The following is a 17,771-nucleotide window of genomic DNA, read 5'->3' on the forward strand; positions in this document are numbered from 1 at the left end:
TCCTCTGCCAAACCCCAGGCTCTCTAGGCATGTGTCTGGGAGGTCTCCTGGATCAGCTGAATCTTCCAGAGTTACTGCTGCTGGGATAATCCAAATCATTTTGCTGCTGCCCTTGGACCCTCTGTCACTGCCTGCTGGGTCCCTGGCCAGCTCTGGTCTGCCATAAGCTCATGAGATCCTCCAAGCAGGTGCCTCCTCACCTCTGCCATGAGGTCTCCTTACACCGTGTTGTACCACAGTGCCAGCCAGGCAGCTGGAGAGGTGGCTTCACAGCCCCCTGTGCTGGGACTGCTGCCTTGATGCAAAATTTGGGCCCTTCTCCCCGATCTGGCTGTGGCTTTGGGCTGCTGGGGAGCGATCCAGAGGCTGGTGGGGCCTCCAAGAACACGTGGGGTCTGTGCCCGTTGTTGGGTGGCCAGGCAGTGATCTGCAGCGTTCTCCTCGTTGCTCATGTCCTCTGTCACTGTTCTCCCGTGGTTTGCGGCAAGTTTTCCCATCTGCTACCAGAAAAATGGAGGTGAGAAAGTTTGACACCCTCCTGGGAGAAAACTGGAGACGAGACAGGAGAAGAGAGGAGGGGAAGGAGAAAAGGGAAAGGGAAAGGGAAAGGGAGGGGGAGAGGGAAAGGGAAAGGGAAAGGGAAAGGGAAAGGGAAAGGGAAAGGGAAAGGGAAAGGGAAAGGGAAAGGGAAGGGAAGGGAAGGGAAGGGAAGGGAAGGGAAGGGAAGGGAAGGGAAGGGAAGGGAAAAAGAAAACAGCAGGGGAAAGAAAAGCAAGAGCATTTTTTTTCGGCAAGGTATTTAGCTGGGGGGGGGGCGGGAGGGAAAAGAACATTTTTATTATCAATGCTGAGCAATTCCAAAATGAGAAATTTCCCCTCCTGCCCTCCCAGCCAGTTGTTGCCCTGGCCACTCGCTGGTGGTGTGCGAGAGGAGATGATTCACATCGGCTAATCCCCGTCTCCTGACTCCTGTGTTCCTTGCAGGGCTAGAGAATTCTGGTGCGGCAGTCTTTCTTGCACAGAAATACTCAGTCGGGATGAAACTCGAGGCATCCTCAGTTATATTTGGCGGCTTCTTACTCCCTAGCGCCGGCCCCGCGGTTGCATTACAGCTGCTTTTATCGTCTGTGCCGACAGACTGAATGCCAGCTAAAGGGGGCTCTGGAAGTCCACCTCAGTCAGGATTAACATCTCCATGCCATGGCTAGATGCTGGAAATACTAGAAGGGGACAAACTGCAAAAGAAGCGGGTTGGATTTGCTTTCCTTTATCATCAGGTCCAAGTCTCACTGCCTTCTGTCTTTTGGGAGGTGTCGCTTAATGCTGCTTTCCTTCCCCATGGACAGGAGGCAGGGCCCAGCACCTTCAAGGTGCTGGGTGGCTTTGGGAGCTGCAAGGGAACACGAGAATATCTGAGCATCCCAGGGCAGAGAGGAAGGTTGTGATTTACATCCAGCCCCAAGCTCGGTCCAGTTCTGGCACCTTCTGCCCTCTTAGTCGTGTCTGAAGAGAAATTAAAGAGTTTTGCTTCTCTACGCCTTCATTCCCCTGGATGTAAAATGGGTCAGTGGTCACCTTCCATGGGTCTTGGTCTGTTTTTGAGAGGACTGGGAGATGCTCTTGATAGAGGGTGGTAAAATCAGTGTCAAGTGTTATATCGAAAGAGGATCAGAGATTTTATGCTTGTGGCTGCAGAGGAGCAGGCAGGTTGCAATATCCCAGCCTTTCTACCGTGCACGTGCACTTTCCAAACAGTTTTGTTGCAATTAATTGCAGTGTAATTAAAGCAGAACAACAGTGCTAACTAAGGGCAAAATCTTGTGAAACAAATGGTGTTTGGGCTGATCTTGTAATTGCTCCAGGTTCCCCAGATACAAATTACACTGTCAGTGCTCCTGATTTATGGCAGAGCAATACATGCACAGATAACTCAGGGCAAGAGCTGCCAGTGTGGGCTGCAGGTGTGGGGGTCAGTGCCCCATCGGTTCTCCATGTGGGTGACCAATGAAGTGTGTGGTTCTCCTTGAAATGTGGGTTCTCCTTGAAGTGTGGGTTCTCCCTCCAGTGTGGATTCTCCTTGAAATGTGGGTTCTCCTTGAAATGTATGGTTCTCCTTGAAGTGTGGGTTCTCCTTGAAATGTGGGGTCACCTTGAACTGTGTGGTTCTCCCTCCAGTGTGGATTCTCCTTGAAATATGGGTTCTCCTTGAAATATGGGTTCTCCTTGAAATATGGGTTCTCCTTCAAGCATGGGTTCTCCTTGAAGTGTGGGTTCTCCTTGAAGTGTCCCACAGCCAGCAGAACACAGGTGGCACCAGCTGTCCCCTCTGCCCCATCCCCAAAGCTTCTCTTGAGGTTTCTTCACCAGGGAGGTGGCAGTGCTGCCCTGCGTGCAACTCCATCCTGGTCAGAGGGACAGAGCCAGCAACAAGCTACCAACATGGTGGGCAGAGAGATCTCATTCATCCCTGGTGGTCCAGGCTGTGGGATTAGCTGCCTGATGGAGCAATTTAGCCCTTGGGTCCCAACTTTTTCTTGCTTGAAGAAATTCTCCATGTGGGTGAGCAGGCAAGGCTTGGCTTTGCTAAATCTCAGGCAGGTTGTGCTGCCTGATCCTTCTCAGGCTGTGTGGTGGGGCCATGATAAATTGTGCCAGAGCACGGTGACTCAGCTGGGGAAGGTGGCCTGCAAATGGAATACAAAGAGGCTGCGCTCTTATCTGCTTCTCCGAGGGGCACCGGGCGTTTTTGTTCCCTCCACTCCTGTTTCCAGCCATACTGGGAATATCGCACTTTGGTTTTGTGCAGGAAGTCCCTTTCCAGATTAGAGAACTGGAGTGGGTGTTTTCTCACCTTTAATTAAAAGGAGCGAAGCTGTGACTTTTTAGCAAAGAGATCCTGCCTTGCAAGCATTTGGAAGTCATTTGAGTTAATGCATTTCAAGAAATGCAAACAAAAACCCCAAAGTATTCAGACATTGCTGCCTGGAGTTTAAAAATAAGTGAGGTATGGTTCTGAAAAAGTCTTAAGATCAAGTGAAAACCAAGGAGATGAGCTAAAAGCATCAGTTCTTACAACTCAACCCCTCTGTGTTAATTTTTTACCACTGAACACTGGGGTTTGGGCTGTGAGTCGCTGTCTGCTGGTGTCCCAGTGCCACCGTGAGCCCACACCAAGGGCTTCCCACAGGATTCAGCCACGGAGGGGATAATCTCTTCACCATCAAGATCCCCTGATGCTCATAAGCATCTTCTGCTGTGGGTCAGGGGTGGCTTTCCAGGTACGACCCTGACTGTGGCTTAGAGTTTGAGCATCTCCTCCTGGCAGGTTTTGGCATTGGGTACCAGTGCCCCCCCCGCCCCCCCCCCCGGCCCCAGCACATCACACCATCAGCCGGGCTTTTGCTCTGAATACTAAATCCTGAGATGGAGAGAAGTCTATACGCTGATTAATTTGAGCCTGTGCTGCTCTTATCCTGGTTTCAAAGTAATTGTCTCTCTTGTCCACAATTTTCTCTCCTTACATTTCACTGCATATTTATTAGGTTTTTGTGAGGCTATCTGCAGCCACATTAAACCAATTTACTCCTTGAAATGTCTGACCTTTGATCTGCCAGCCACCGCCTTTCGGAGCCAGAAAAAGAGCCTTTAATAACGTGTCACATGAAAGGCTCACTGCAGAGCCTGTCACTTGCACACCCGAACTCCAGTTAATAAAGTATCGGATGAATCAATTATTGCCTAATAATTGTTACCTATATTTTTGTGCTAAACAAGGGAAGTATTTTTCCCCTCTTTTGCCGGTTGCTTTGTAATCTCCTGCTAGAAAATACATGGACACAGATATAACTAATATTTCTCAAGGAACATCTATAACCTTTGTAGCCAGTTCTGATCCTAGCAGGCGTGGGGTTATTTTGCAGAGGCATTAGACTATCTGAATGCATCTCATTTTAGGTGTCCTTGCAGCATCCCTGTGTGCTCTGCTGCGTGCTGTGTCTCCGGAGCCCCTCCAGCTGCCCTTTGCAGCAGGCACAGGAGAGAAGAGGGGGGTTAGTGGGCTGCAAAGTGCTTTTCTGGGGGTATTTTGGCAGTTTTCCAGGCAAGGGCAGTGAGGCAGGGGGATGTCATGACTTGTCCGTCGCAACAAGGTTGGAAGCAGCCACCCCAAGGACCACAGTCCTCACCATCATCTCCCAGCACCCTGGGCACTTCCCGGTGTCCTTGTGATTCAAGGGCTGGATGCTCCTGTATCATCTCTGGAGGACAGGCATTCTGCTCCAGAGGAGATGCCTCACCTCCTAACCCATGGAAGGGACAAAGTGGGGAGAAGATTCTTTTCCAGTGTGCTGCTGGCACTACTGGCACAGCCAGCACTCCATGCTGTGAGCCTGGGCAGCTCACACACCGTGGTCATGGCTGCACCCAGCCACGGGGTACCTTTTATTTTACATTTCTATCATGAAGTGACCAATACGTTCTCTCTTACTGCTACAGAGCCACTGAGCTCTCGCAGGTTTGCTGAGAAAAACAGAGGCTGATGTGACCAAGCTGCCATTGAAATAAGGACATGGGGATGGAGCTGATGGGGTGCAGTGTAGCTCCCCTGGGGTCTCTGCAGCCTCTGGGCACCGCTGCCCTGAACCCCAAGAGTCCTCTGTAGCATCTCCCACTGGGTCTGAGACCCCCTTTTGTCAGGCTGTTGGCTGTCTGCACCTGGTTTGGACTTGTAGGGGTGATGGAGAATATCACTCTGGTCCTCATGGAAGCCAGAGCATCCACGAGGCCTCGAGGGTACAAGGTGGCACAAGGAGCCTTCTGCTCAGGCAGTGAGGCTTCGCTCATGCTTTGGGGAGAGGTCTCCCTAGCACTCCCAGCCTCTCCCCTGGTAGGGACAGCAGTTCTGCTTTTGCTGAAATCAGCAGTGAAGCTGGGTTTCACGGTGGTGAAATGGGCCGGTGAAGTTTAATCACAGCAATTACAGTTTCTGTCACCTGCAAGGTTCTCCGATGCATCACTCTGAAACAGCGGCTTGCCCAGGAGCTCCATTTCACTCTCGGTGACATCTCTCCAGGGCAGGAGCAGGCAGCTGTCTGGAGGGTAGCACGCCTGGGTACAGATCCATCCCGGAGGTGACCTTGGCAACACACTTTGGCATTTATGTATTATTTATTTTCCCCCATGCTTTTCAAGTCTTACGTAGTTGCTTAACAGCACCAGCCTTTCACAAAGTGATGGAGAAGGGCTGAAAAATGCAGGAGGCAGCCCAGGTCTCCTCTCTCTGCTTTAATCTTCCTGGGACGACTTCTCGCTTGCCATATGGGGAGGGACGTGCTCCTGACATACCCAGCCTGCAAAACAACGCAGCGTCGAGCAGAAGCAATGTCTCGAGTTTCAAGGGAAGAAGAAACCATCTGCATTGCTCTCTAGCGTATCTGTGCTGATTTGGCTCTGTGAGGACTTGGTTGCAAGCCTGTAGGATTCATCTTCAGAAAGGCTGGTATTAATTGCCGTCGAAATGGGAAGCGTTAAAGGCTGGGAAAAGAAGAGGTGAAGAAAAATGGGGAAGCTTGGAAATACTATGGGTTGATAATTCTTTCCGTCACTCTTGAGGTATTAACAGTGTTGATAGTTAAAATTGTTACTGTAGGAGGCCATCTGCTAGGCTTTGCCTACCATGAGTCAGGAGGGGAGGTAGAAGTGAACATCGCTGGGGAAGTTTCAAACCAAATCCCATATTTGAGACAAGATTCAAATGGTCCTGAAGACCTTAATAAAGCTACTTTTCTTATCTGCGTCAAAAATGTACCAAAGCAGATCTTATTCTCTGTATTATCAACTGCATTTTAGAGGGAGGCACCTAACCTACCTTCCAGCTTTAATATTGGCTCACGCCATGTGCCTTCATCTCAGCTTACCCAATTAATAAAGTCATGACCAGGGGCACATTTTATCCAGGACTGTTTCCAAGTTGGGCTTCAGAGGGGAAGTTAACCCGGAATAAGAGAGAGGTGAGGAAAGAGACCCATATTTGTCCTGGTCGTGGAAAGCCATGCTACCATATTGACCTTGAAGTCCTGTCGTGGAAGATCCCAGAGAGACTTTCACCTTGTCCTTGGGTTTCTTAGAAATCAGTGCTTTGCTTTCACACCTTCCAGCAAGGACAGCCCTGGCATTGTGGGTTGATTCTCCTTAAGATGATGCCGTCACTTTTAGCTTTGTCTTTTACGTTCAACATCCCATGGCACTCAGGCAAGAGCATCCCAGCTGAGATGCCCCACATTATTTTGCAGCCCTAAATCCATGGATGCTCAGCTTGTGGGACCCGCCATACCCCATCCGTGTGGGCAAGAGGAAATTCAAGCCTTTCAGACCTTCAGTTTTCCTCCCTGGAAATGAAATTTCATCCCTGGGAGATGAAATTAATACTTCCTGCCGTACCTTGCTGGGATGCTACTGGGATGAATTAGTTAATAGACCCAATCTCACTCGCCTGCCTCCATGAGGGCAGTTGCCATGTGGCTGAGTCTAACATTCACCTTTCCAATGACCACAGAGGGCTTTGGGTCGGGATGGCTGGGATTTTGCCATGACTTGGGTGGGAGCATCCTGTGGATCCCACCAGGATCCGGCCCTTGGGTGGCAAAGGGCTGTGGCTATTGCAAAGATGCCACAGATGCCTTCCTGCAGCCCCTGCACCGCATAATTTCCAGGCTCACAGTGCTGTCTCTGCAAAGGTAGATTTGGTTTCTATTAATAAGGGGATAATAGCACGGGAAACCTGGCTACAGGATGGCCCGTACCCAATTACTGCGGTCGCTGGGCTACAGCAGCCGCTTCCCTGCAATTATCCCACCACGTGCCGGTGCAGCGCAGCCCGCTGTGTTTTATTCTTAGTAACAGAGCCCTGGGCAAGGTCAGGGGGGTCCCTGCTGCCCTGCAGCTTGGCTGGGGGATGCAGGAGCTGGGATGGGAACGGTGGGGCCATCTCCGTGTCACCCAGCAGCAGAGGGGGCGGTGGGGGCAACGTAGGGGCGATGTCCCCCCAGCCCCGCTGGATGCAGCCGCGAGAATTGTTCAGGGGAAATTGTTCAGAATCCACGAGGGCAAGGCAATGCCCTGTTTTGTCCTTGTCCCAAGCCAAGTGGTGCAGGGGGGTCCTGGTTACTCCCATGGAGCACATCAGTCGCTGTGGGGCCCATAGCTATCAGCCTTATTTTTTTTGGGGGGGGGGGCACCAAATCCCTGATCCAGTCAAGACATAGTCAGTGGTGGGCTTGGCAGTGCTGGGTTAACAGTTGGACTTGATGATCTTAAGGGTCTTTTCCAGCCTAAATGATTCTGTGATTTAAGACTGGACACGATTCTTGGTCTCGCTCCCAGTATAAAATGGGCTGTATGGAAGCTCTGCTGGTTTACATCCACTGGGAATCGGCCTGTCCAGCTTAACAAGCCAACGTAGGAACCACAGAGGCAGGAGGGGGAGGAGGTGGTCTGGGGATTAAGACTTGGGGAATCCAGTGTGAGTTTCTTTTCCAGCACATTCCCTATGCATCTGTAGGAAGCCACTTCTTTATCCCTCAGCTGGGTATCCGTAAACACGGATAATAGCCTGACAGAGGGCTGCAGCGAGAAGAAATACATTATAACCAGGGAGATGCTCAAAGGCAAGCTACCCAAATCACTCTAAAAACACAGAAAGACCCTTCCTAAACCGGTGTTGGCTGTGGGAAAGCGGTGAATGGAAAATATATGTCAAGGATAAAAAGTGATGCTTAAAGGGCAGGAGTAAAGCCTTTCTCGTGAGAAAAGCCCAGCTCTAGCCTGCACCGTTTCAAATTAAGTTTTCAGTTTCCTAAAGGCAGCAGACAATGCTTCACTCAGTTCTCTCGCCACTGTCATTAAAACTTGAGTGTGTTGTCTGGATGTAGTATTTTGCCCTACCTTAAGAGCTCTAATCTTTTTAGGACCATTTCTTGCCACTATCTGCAGACACTCGAAAGCCTTCTTGACCACGGAGTGAAATACAATCTCTGTCTTGGGGAGCTTTACCTCCCCTTTGTCTTCTGCAAAGACAGAGGGAAAATAACCACTTAACAAATCTGCCAGGTCTGAATTTTCTCCCCCGCTCCATCTCCCCTTTTGCAGCTATCATTTGTCTTTGGTTGCTTTCTCCCAGTGCCACCTGCCTGTTGCAGGGAGATGGCGAGGAGACTTTTATTGTTTGCTGAACAATTCCCTGCAATTTGCTGTTCGCTATTTCTTTTGGGCTCCTTTAATCCTTTTTTCACTTGCTGCTGCTTATTTTTAGCTCGCATGCCATTCTCGTTTCTTCCCCAAAACTGTTTATGTTTTGAAAAGCCCCGCTTTGCTGCTGTTGGTACCTCTTTTTGAGCATCCCTGGTTGCCTGCAAAGCCCTCCCTGCCCCCTCCTTCCCCCAGCGCCCTGCCAGGCTGGCCGTTGGATGCAATAAGCCGTTGTTCTCAGCTTTTCTGACTATCCCTGTGTTTCCCTTGGGAGCTCTTCTCCAGCCTTCCCTGGAAACCTGCTTTTTCTTCATGCCCAAATCATTTTGCTTTTGTTTGGTGAAAATCCCAGGTGAGCCGTGGGAATGCCACCAACCCAGACCCTGCCATCTCAGCTCTTTTGGGTGATTTATGCTATCCTGGTGCAAACCAAAATCCTCTGGCTTTGCCAGGTGCCAAAATGCCGCTGGTGATGGGCTGAGCCAGCCAGCTGTGGGCTGGTACCACCAACCACGAGGTGCGGGCACAAGGTTCAGCATGTGGCAACCACCTAGCATGGGAAGCCCACGCGGTGGCCCCAATCCAGAGCCCCTCTGAGCTTTAAGCTGCCTCTAGTCTTAGGATAAAGCTGAGCCTTAGGCAACTGATGGACTAGATAAAGTGTGAAGCTGCGATTTGGAAGAGCTAACACCAGATTTTGGCTCTACCATGGGCTTCCTCCGTGGCCTTCAGAAAATCACTAAGTCTCTCTGTAGAAACCAGGAAACCTGTTTTCTCCCATTGTTTGTTTGGAGCACAGGTATTTAGGGGTGGATTGCGCCTTCTTTGGTCTTGCTTATACAGTGCTTACAAGGGGATGAGCATCCCATTTGTAATGTAAGACATTGGTGCAGTATAAACGGTCACTGCAAGTAGTAGTAGTAACAGTGGTAATAATGATTAATAATAATAATCATCATCGTCCTGCACCTTGCACGGTAGAAACTTAGTTGGATCTGAAGATGCTCCAAGCTATCATCAGCAAACAATAATAGTGGGTAGTTTTATTTCCTTGCCTGTACGTATGCTGGTAGGGCTATGCTTCGCTCCTGTTACTTGGATCTATGGCTGGAGAATTAAAATCCATCCCTTCTCCTGCCCACAATCAGGATTAAGAAATTCAAGCAGGACTTTCTTATCCATGCAAACACCTTCTGATCTGCCCCAATTGACTGCGCTGAAGGCAATCAGCAAGGTCCAGCATAACCCCCTTGTTCCTGAGCTATCCAAACTGTCCCCGCTGTGTCAGCCAGGAAGATATATTTCTTTTCTCCTTGGCGGTCCGATCTCCTCCCTCATTAATATTGCAACAAGCGTTCCTCCTCAGGAGCACCGCCTGTCCCTTGGGAAGGCTTTGAGCCATATACATATTCAGGCAGGTATATGGCAACTCTACCTTCACACAGACACAAAGCCGGTAGCATCAGCTCTGCCTTTTACCTGGGATCACCCAGAAGGTAGTTTTATCATAATCGTCGTCTGGTGGTGTTGTTGGTTTTTGGGGTTTTTTTTTTAGAAAACAGGTGACTTTATGTTGGAAAAGCAACTTGAATTTCCAGACCTCAGAAATTATTAGGCACTGGTCTGGAGACACTCTCGTTTTGGTGCTTTTTTGTTTTTCCTCTAAGATACACTGGTGGCTGGAGGTGCAAACCCAGAGCTGCATCTTTAATTGCTGTTTTCATGAGCATCACAGCAACTGCACGGTGGTTTAGGGGGAAAAAAATTAAAAATAATGGGATCTCTTTTAATAACCAGCTGGTCTCACGACCAGTATCTCAGACGGGCAAAAAAGAGTTATTTCTGCTGTCTCCTAATAACAAACTGATTTTCTCTGTTGTCTTTCAGCATCGGGTGAGTTCTTGCTCCCATTTCCCTTTGATAAGTGCTATTTTGTTTCTATTATTACCCAATAGTAAAATCTTTTCCCTGTGACTTTACCAGAAGTAGATTTATGGCTATGAAAATAAACTTGGGTGTGATGAGATCATGTCATTTTATTATCTATAAAGCACCTCGCATGACTTAGCCGTTATCAAAATGTAATTATACATTTAAATTTTTCCATCATGTCTGTTTGTTGATTTTTTTAAAGAGGGAAATGATGAAAACTCCAAAATCCTTGCTTAATAGAACTCCAACTGTAACTGCTATTGACTTTACTCTGGCTTCCTTCAGAAGAAGAGCAGAAAATAATCACTGTGCGCTGTGATGGTGCCGTTCTGCCCAGAGTGATGTTCATGTTAAGACACATCTTTGGGGTTTTTTTCATGCACACGGAAAATGTTGACGTTTCCTGGTTTGAGATACGGTATTTACCGATTCTTACGCAGGGCTGGATGTTAATTGTCATCGGAGGCTCTGGGTGTGGGCGAATCATTGTATAATGCCCACACCCTTCGGGTGGCTTAGGGTGCGGCGTTGTCTTTGCCTCACCGTGCAGTTTTAAGATGTATTATTACCCAAAAGCAACACACCCTTCCGTGCTTCGTTGTTTTTATTAGGGATTGCTCTGAACCAGCGCTCCAAGCACCTGGCAAAGCCGCCGTTGGATGTGGAGATCATAACTATAGGCTTGCCTGGGCTTCCCACTGGGATTCCCTGTGGTGGGAGCGGGTCACTTGGGGCAGCTGGATGGACGCGTTGGCATGTAGCTAGAGATGTCTGGCATGGTTGGTGACCACCACCGACTTGGACTGATCTTACCTAGGCTGAGCTCCTAGTCAGAGCTTATCTAGATGGAGCTTTCTGTGATAAGTAGCAGCAGGAGATGGAGAGGTGGGAGAGGCAGGTATTTCTGTTGGCACTGGACAGGGCAGGAGAGGATTACTCCTTTGCAGAGGACTTCTAGCCTGAGCCTTGTTTTAGGGACTTTGGTTGGACTTGCACTGTGCAAGGGCTTTTGAATTTGTGTGCTGCCCTTCCTCAGTTTCCTCTCTCTCTCTGAGATAAGAATCATGACTACCCAACTGCTTCATCCACACGGTACAGGCTCCTGATGATGGCCGACATAACCAATTCTTTCTCCAAACGAAGCCTTTTTTTGCAAACTGTTTAGGAACGAGGTGTCCAGTTGAATAGCCTGTTTCGTACATCCCATACAGCCTTTTGCATAAGCACGCCAGATGTCACACCTTCTCCACCCAAGCACGGCCACTGTGGTGGCTCTTCCACCATCTCCCCCTGGCCAGCCCTCAGAGGCATCCGTGGTGTCAGTGGTGACACCCCCCGTCCACGGTGACCCCTTGGTTCACCTCTAGGTCATCACCTTCTTCTCCAACCACCCAGTTCTCCTTCTGTGAAGGATTTTGTTACTTTTTCTTGCCTGAAATAGGGTGTTGTATTTAAATGAAACACATCCAAGGCAAACTCGCAGAGAAATCTCACCTTTCCCCATGCCACATGATTGAATAGGGGGGCAAAGATGCAACCCCCTTATTAGAGTAATACAATTTTCCATCTCAAATAGGAACCAGGGATGTTTTAATGATTGGGCTCATTAGATGGACTTTCCACTTAAAGTGTCTGTCTGGCAATTAAGGCTGGGAAAAGCATGACTGATGACCACACCTTCTGTGACTTAATGGGGAGTCTGAAGGCTGATCTTATTATCACACTGATACAGTCTGTGATAAAAAAGAATTTAAGATACTCTCCAGAGATTTATTTCCCCATTAGGAAGCTGCCAGGAGAAGGTTAAGGGAACTCGTAAGGTCAAAGCTGAACACAGAAAAGTACTAAACACTTGGGATCCAGGTGGGCAGAAACCGGAGGACAAGGTTTCTGCTCTTTGCTCCGCTACTGACCTGTTACATGGCCTTCAACAAGTCACTTTGTTTCTGTGTTTTTTTCCAATGTGGCTGGTCATCACCTCATTGGGTGCCGTGGTAGCCCCGCAGATGCTTGATGTAACAGCACCATGGCTTTGCCTCGGTGGCACAGGTCCCTGCTGCCATCGCTGCTGGAGAGGCACGTGGGGAACATTGTGCTGAGTGAGAGGGAGCATCTACAGTCAGGAGGGAAACGATGGTGTTTAGGTCAGGGAGATGAAAAAGGCTATGACAGAATTTCCATTCTCCTCCAAGAGCATCCTCATGGGTCCTCAGTGATTCCCCAACCTATTCTGTCTGCTTTAAAACACGACCTGCTCTAATATTTTACTTAAGCCTGGTGTGTAATGGACTGGAACTTATTGTAGAGCTCACTGCACTGGCTTCAAATCTCCTGTTGGGTACCATTTTACTGACATTAGCTTGCCATAGCTTGTCAGGGATTTTAACTGTGCTGATGGGTTGAACGCCCCAGGATACAGGAGCTGGCTCTTTCAGCTTTGTACTTCACTTCAGCTTCCTTACGTACAGATGGGAAAGATAATTCAGCTGACTATGTTTTAGTACAAAGTGAAGTTTTTGATGACAAAAAAAGACTGTGCGTGTGGGTCAGTTTTGTCAGATTAATGGAGGAACTGTGAAAAACGGAAGCATTTTATTTCAGCATCTTCAAAGCAGAAGTCTTGACTCTCACAGGCAGCGTGATTTCTTTGCCTCAACATTTCCTGTGTTTTTAATTAAACAGATGCCCAGAATTTAGGAAAAACATTTTGTTTCAGGCTGAGCAAGTAGGTTTTTAACATTTTTTTGTTCTAGAAAGGAGAAGTGCTGCTCTCTCCCACCCTCCTGATCCTGAAAAGCGTCCTCTCCTTTGCTCCGCATCCTTTGCAAGGGGGTAGCACCAACTCCAGCCCTGTCTGGTCTACTAGGAAAGCAAAGAATCCCACGCTTCTCTCATCGTCCCTCCGCTTCATCTTCCCTTTGTGCCAAATCTAGTGTTGGGAGGCAAAAAAAAACCCCAACCCTATATTACTTAGATTTGTGTGAGCACTAAATAATTGAATATGAAGACATTGGCTTTGTGTCTTTTAAGGAATCCTTTTGAAGTTGACTCTTTTGACCTTCGAGGCCCTGCATAATTTTTCCTTCTCCTCTCTCCTCCTCTTTGTTGTTCCTTGCACTCCTGTAATCTTCTCTCCTGCCTGCTTCCTTCATCTCCTCCCACCCTGCTCCATGACTCCACTTATCTGTGCCCTGTGTTTGAAGCGCTCGGTGGCTCGAGCAGTCAGCAGCCTCCTCTCCCCCGCAAGCCTTCCTCCCAGCTCCTCTCTGCTAGGAGCCTCCCCTACCCACCCTGTTTTCTGCAGTGGCAATTTACCCGGGCTCTTTCTACCCCCTGGATTGCTTTTTTCTTCCCTTCCATTGGGAAATTAAGGGACCTGCCTTAATCTTCTGGCTGGCCAAGTGCAATGCATCCACCCACAGCTTTCAGCAGGAGACGGGCTGTCTTCCCTCTCTCCGGACAGAAGTAGGACTCCACCTTCCCATGCTAATAGTGCAATAACTGTGTGAGCTTCCTGAGCTGAATCCACATCATGTCCAGCCCCACTGTCTTCTCTGTTGGCCTCATGGTCTCCCCACAGGTGGCCATTGGGGATGTACGTTCCTGCACCATCCAGCATGCAGTGGGGTTCCAGCATCCCATCAGCAGGCTCTAGCAATGCCCTAAAGTCAGAGAGTTTGGAATAATTAGAAAAAAAACATAAACGTGTTTCATCCAGTGGAAACTATATAAAAATTGCTACAGAGCTTCAATTTTACCTATTCTGGGAATGGTTTTCTCTGTTTACCAGGAGTTTGCAGCTTTGCTGGGGTGAATGGGAGGACTCAGCAAACTTATCATAGAATCACCGAACGGTTTGGGTGGGACGGGACCTTCAAAGTCCCTGCAGTGCAGCCCCCTGCCATGGGCAGGGACACCTTCAGCTGGATCAGGTTGCTCAGAGCCCGTCCAGCCTGGCCTTGGATGTTCCCAGGGATGGGCCATCGGGCACCTCTCTGGGCCGCCTGTGCCAGTGTCTCACCACCCTCACAGTAAAGACTTTCTTCCATTTTTCTGACTTCAATGGGACAAACATTCTTCATTCTAAAGAGTAAATTTAGCTCTGAATAAAAGATGTGTATACACACACACACGTTTCATGGAGATATTTAGGCATGAGAGTGCTGGTATTGGAGGGGAAGGAAAACTCTCTCCCTGCATTTATCTGGGCAAGGTTTTCTTGTTTATTCCCCAGGAGGGAGGAATATGGATTTGCTCCTGGTGTAGGTAAATATTCATAGTGATTTCACGAGGACTTGAATTCCTCCTGCAGCAAACGTGTGAGATGAGAAAGAGCAGCACTGGTTAGTTTTATGAAGAACTGCTCTTCTTTCTTGCCAGGGTACAGAGTTCATTTTTCCACTGACGCATCTCTGACAAACACCCAACGAGAGTGTGGCATGGGGAGCCAAGTGATTGTGTTGTCATGGCAAAGACTAGTGAAAGAAGAGCAAGATTTATATCGTGGCTGCTCAGAGGGTTAGAGAAGAATGGCCCAAAGCCAGAAGTCATGCAGGCATGGCTGATACAGTCTTCAGTTTTTGCCAAGTGTGGGCTGGTTGGTGGCTTATGTGAAATGGGCTGCATAGTCCTGGTCCAAGTCTTGGTGGGCATGATTCCACATCACAGAAACCAGCCGTACAGTTGACACTTTTGCTGACAGTCTTAGCAGAAAGATGAGTTGCTGAATTGGCCCTGAAGATGAAAAAAAAAAAAAAATCTAAAGAATTTTGCAGCTAGAGAAGTGCTACCTTCTACCAGGGAAGCAAGAGGAGCAGATGACCCCAGAAAGCCTAGCACACACATATGACTATGGTGATGCGTTTAATTTACCCAAAAGCAATGAGGGGACAGCTGAGCTTTAGGTGGCTCTCTGGAGATGTGGCCTCAGGTGCAGGTCCCCTGCGTGCCTGTACTTGTGTTATATCATCTCCTTTGTGCCTTGGCTCCCTATCTGCAGAACTGGAGCATGGAGTCGGAATGGGTTTTGGAGGCTCCTGATTCAACTTCCTGCTCTCGGTCGTGCATTTGTGTGGTTGTGTTTTGAGTATCTCCAAGGATACAAATCCCAGTGTCTCTCCGGCTTCATGGTTCAAAGCTTGACCAGCCTCTTTCTAAAATAATTTTTTTCTTACACCCGATCTAAACTTCCTTTGCTGCAGCTTCTGTCCATAACTTCTGGTGCTCCGAGAAGAGTCTGACTCCGTCTTCTCAATAGTTATGCATTAGTTAGGGAGATGAAAAACTTAGATTCCCCCTTCACGCCCTCTTGTCTGGCCTGACCAAGCCTTTTTTCTTACCTTGTGTGCTCCAGCTCCCTGACCATCTTGGTGTACCTCCACAGTGACAGTGCCTGTCTGGAGAGCCCAAACTGGACACAGCACTCCAGCTCTAGTCTTACAAGTGATAAATAGAGGGGAAGGATCACTTCCCTTGACCTCTGGGGAGTGCTTTTGCTAATGAAATCCATGTTATGTCTGGCCATCTTCACTGCAAGGACATGCTGCTGACCCCTGGGCACCTTGTGTGCCACCAGGAGCACAAGGTCTTTTTCCGACAAGGTGGCTTTCTAGCTGAACACAGGTGGTTCTTGCCTTCTACCAAGGTGGCATGGACGGGAGGTGCCAGGGTCTTGGCAAAGCTCCAAGGGTGAGGAGCAGACTGTCCCTGGAAAGGCAGGGTCTGGAGGATCAGACGGGGTGTGAGATGGCCCACATCGTCTTGCCAGCTAAAGCAAGAACCAACCAAGGCTCAACCTTCGCGTCTGAAAGCGTAAGACCTGTTAACAACTGAGAGGTGAGATGGCTGTAGGAGCAGGAAAGCACTGCAGAATGCCTGAGGATACACTGAAGCACTTTTTTTTTTTTTGGTCTCAGGATTGTTCTTGTTCAGAGGAGGTGCAGCTTGTACAGCCGCTGCGGTTGCTGAAGCGGTACCTGCCCTGTGAATATAAAAGGAAGATTTCTGTCTCCGCTGCTGCCCATCCATCACCTTTCACAAGCCTAGAAGCTAAAGGAAGAATAAAAGGAATAACAAGAAAATAAAGAAACATTACAGCCAGAAAGCTATCCTCTGTGTTTCACAATTCTATAAATTATGCCCTTCCCTTCCTTTTTAATCGCCAGGCATATAAAATATGCTTGCAGCAGAATCATATTCTTCCCATTAAAGTTTCAGAAGAGAAATACAGGTCCCATCTGCCTGTTTAGCAAAGCAGGGCAATGTACAACCATTTCTTTTTTTTTTTCTAAAAATCTGCTTTATGGCAGGAGTTTTCTCTTTTAGGACTGGCAATTTATTTCATTTTCTCATTTCAGCCTGTGTTTTCACAAGCAGTCTCCTCTTTATTCTCAGATGGAGTTTTCTCCAATGCCTTCAAACTCAAGTGCACCTAAAGAGCAGAGGTGCAACCAGCCCTTGATGAAGGTCAAAGGAAAATGAAGGTCATTTAGGACTTCAGCAGGGTTGCTAGAGATGGGTTTCTGCTCTGCAGATAGAACACACGCTGAACAGCAAGAGTTGGCAATAATGAGATATTAATAAAGTGGATGGTGGAGGCACCAACATGCTTCCCTGCCATCCGTCCCTGCTTGCACGCAGGGATATTTCTGTTTATTTGATATTGGTCTGGAGTCGGGATGGGCCTGAGAGCCTAGGGGTGGGTTGTCTGTGTGGTGGAGGAGTAAGTGTGTCATCGTCCCCTGCCACGCAGCAACTGTCCCCACGGCTCACCCCTGTGACGGGCAGGGGGAGGAGGCTGCATTTGCATGATGTGTAGGGTCAGATGGTGGGGGGGGCCTGTGTACACCCCAGGGGACCTGTGCCATCTCTGCTTGTGCATGTGGACAGGGACAGCTTACAGCTTGTGGAACACGCTGGTGAATAAGAATGCACAACAGCCTCCACTGCTAATTCAGGTTTGGGTGGGAAGGGACCTTCAAAGTCCCTGCAGTGCAGCCCCCTGCCATGGGCAGGGACACCTTCAGCTGGGTCAGGTTGCTCAGAGCCCGTCCAGCCTGGCCTTGGATGTTCCCAGGGATGGGCCATCGGGCACCTCTCTGGGCCGCCTGTGCCAGTGCCTCACCACCCTCAGCGTAAAACATTTCTTCCCTCCATCTAGTCTGAATCTCCCCTCTTTGAGTCTCAAACCATCCCCCCGTCCTGTCGTGACAGGCCCTACTAAAGCTCTGTCCCCATCTTTCTTGTCGGCCCCTTTAGGCACTGCAAGGTGCGATAAGGTCCCCCTGGAGCCTTCTTTTCTCCAGGCAGAACAGCCCCAGCTCCCTCAGCCTGTCCCCAGAGGGGAGGCGTTCCATCCTGCTGATCGTTTCTGTAGTCTGCCAATACCTGTTCTGTGGCTTATTGCGGGTCACGAGGCACGTGCAAAATGGCCTGCATGATTATTTATAGTGCTGCGCCCTTAGAAATCCCTCCTATCCAGCAGAAGGACATGTCCCTCTTTTTTACCTTAAAGCCTCATTCCTATTCAATGGCATTCAGAGCAGAGCGAATTCGGAGGACCAGGGCTATGCAGCTGCTTTTTCCGTGCCTGGAGA

General features: G+C 48.9%; 1 protein-coding gene across 7 annotated transcripts in view; it reads left to right on the plus strand.

The window, feature by feature from the left end:
- Nucleotides 1-17,771, plus strand: part of ZBTB7C (zinc finger and BTB domain containing 7C) — a 160,119-nt gene that overhangs the window by 117,585 nt on the left and 24,763 nt on the right. The gene's annotated exons all lie outside the window — the stretch shown is intronic.

Source organism: Falco punctatus, assembly GCF_963210335.1.
Source record: "Falco punctatus genome assembly, chromosome: Z".
NCBI lineage: Eukaryota > Metazoa > Chordata > Aves > Falconiformes > Falconidae > Falco > Falco punctatus.